Source organism: Ursus americanus, chromosome 17 (genome assembly GCF_024610735.1).
Source record: "Ursus americanus isolate L20-20 chromosome 17, mUrsAme1.1.p, whole genome shotgun sequence".
Lineage (NCBI taxonomy): Eukaryota > Metazoa > Chordata > Mammalia > Carnivora > Ursidae > Ursus > Ursus americanus.
In genome coordinates, this window is record NC_142143.1 from 9,335,466 (window position 1) to 9,338,225 (window position 2,760).

Here is a 2,760-nt window from a genome sequence, read left to right on the forward strand (position 1 = left end):
TTTGTCAATGTATAACCCCTGACATTTCCCAAGTTATATGGCCCTCCCAAATAAAGGCTACATTTCCCAGAGTCCTTTGCTGCCCCATGTGGCCAAATGACTAAGTCTTGGTCAATGGGATGTGACGGTAAAGGCCCAATGACAGCTTCTGGGACTCTTCCTAGGAGACTGCCAGGTGGGTCCTTTGCCCCTTTATTCTCCTCTTTTCCATCCTAGCTGACAGAACACAGATGTTACAACTGCGCAATATTTTGGGGCCACGAGGACAAAGACCCTACACATCCCAAGAACGAGAGTGGAAAGCTGGAAGCAGCCTGGGTCATCCTCGCTCTGCAGCTTATATCTGGATTTTTCTGTTGAGATAATCGTCCATTCGGGAGTGCCGCTCTGCACAAAGGCAGGGGGCGCCTTCCCACGGCAGAGGATGTGAACGGAGACCTAGGAGCTTGGAGGCGAACAGACCATCCTCAGTGGCCCCTGCTCCCGGCTAGTTTCAGCCCCTTGTTTGGGGGATTTCCGTTGCTTTCAGGCAGTCTCAATGTAACTAATACATTTTTGATAATCCTTTAACATCCGGGAGGTTTCTGTGCCTGGAGGGGATCACTCAATTGTATCGGTACTTAGTGCATTGAACAATTTATGAAAGTAATAGAACTCTGGAAATCTATTTCCCTGAACATTTAAACATTATTAATAATGTGATTAATTACAGCTCCTTCAAACCTAGATGGCAATCACAAGTCTACTGTGATTGATCCTTTTGACCCCTGCAGACATCTTAAATAACAGGCCAAACAGACACAGAATATTTCAGGCCCATCGAGAGTGCAGGATCTGAGTCATCGAGACTGATTTCCTTATTGAGAGGTACACTCGAAGGAGATTTAAGCTGAAATCTTCCATCATTAAGCTTGGTCTCTTTATTATTATTATTATTATTATTATTATTATTATTATTTATTTGCAATATTTATTTGTGGCATTGGGGACTGTGAAGTTTTCCTTTGTTATACAGATTTTAATTTTGGAGATTGGCATCTTTCTCCAAACTTCTGTATTTTCTAAGGTTGCATGGCAATTGGGGGGGGGTCTCTTAAGATTTCACACGAATTTTAGGATGGTTTTTCCCATTTCTGCAAAAAATGATATTAAGATTTTGATGGAAATTGCACTGAATTTGCTGATCATCTTGGGTACTGTGGACATTTTAACAACATTAAGTTTTTCAAGCCATGATCATGAGACATCTTTCCAGGTATTTGTGTCCGTGATTTCTTTGAACAATGTTTTGCAATTGGCCATTAATAGATCTTATGCCTGCTTGGTTAAATTTAGTCCTTAGTTTTTTCTTCTTTTTAATTAAATGGGATAGTTTCTTATTTAGTTATTTATTTATTTGAGAGAGAGAGAGAGGAGCAGAGGGAGGGGGAGAGAGAAACCCAAGCAGATTCCCCGCTGAGCCCAGAGCCTGACTCATGACCCTGAGATCACCATCTGAGCCAAAATCAAGAGTTGGACCCTTAACTGACTGTGCCACCCAGGAGTCCCAAATGGGATCGCTTTCTTAATTTCCTTCTCAGACTGTTCATTGTTGGTGTATAGTAGTACAACTGATTTTTGTATGAATTGGATTTAATACTTTTTATTGCTATTTTAAGTGAAATATTTTCCCCCTTTTCCATTTTTAGATGATTGTTGTTAACCTAGAGAAAAAGGTTTTTTTTTTTTTTTAAGATTTTATTTATTTATTTGACAGAGATAGAGAGAGCCAGCGAGAGAGGGAACACAAGCAGGGGGAGTGGGAGAGGAAGAAGCATACTCCCATTGGAGGAGCCCGATGTGGGGCTCGATGTGGGGCTCGATGTGGGGCTCGATGTGGGGCTCGATCCCATAACGCTGGGATCACGCCCTGAGCCGAAGGCAGACGCTTAACCGCTGTGCCACCCAGGCGCCCCATAAAAAAAGGTTTTAGATATTTATGTTGTATTCAGCTGTCTTATTTACTCTCCCCTCCCCCCCAACCAAACTGGAGTCTCTTGGGTTTGGAGGGTGTCAAATCGTCAACAGAAAATTTATGTGTTTTTCCAATGTTCACACTGATCATGGAATTTCTTTGTCTTATTGCCCTCATTAGAACGCTAAGACAATGGACTGAGCCATCCAGGTGCCCCCGCTCTGTTCATTATTTATTGTCACTCCTTTCTTCTCCTTTCCTTTTCTCCGTTCCGGGCGGGGGGCGGGGTTGGCAGTGGAGGCAGCTAAGGCGGGGGCTCTAGGTCAGCAACCAGCTTCCAGGCGCGGCTGAGGTGGGCGGGGCCACCTTTATTAGACAGGCTCTGCCCCATAATTTGGGGGCTCCGTCCTGGCTTGGAAGCGGCAGAATCTAGCTCTCCCTCTTTCCTAGAGCTTCAAGGAGCCACCCAATATCTTTATAACGAATCTTTTTTCCCGTGTTTTAATCAGCTGGTGTTCGTGCTTACTGCTTCAAAGAAGAACACCGAATAACGCCGCGTCAACTGGTTTTATTGACCCCCCCCAGGCAGTCCTCTGAGCAACTGTGTGCGCTCAGCTGTGTTACCTTATTTATTTAGACACACAGTAGATTGCTGAGAAGGAACAGAGAATATTGGGATGACAAAATGATCCGACTATTCTAGACTTTAGAGGGAATTCTCAAACACATTTTTTTTCCTTGGTGCGGTAGGATAAAAAATCCTTTATACTCATTTTTTGATGACGGAAAGTCCTGATTTCTCTTTT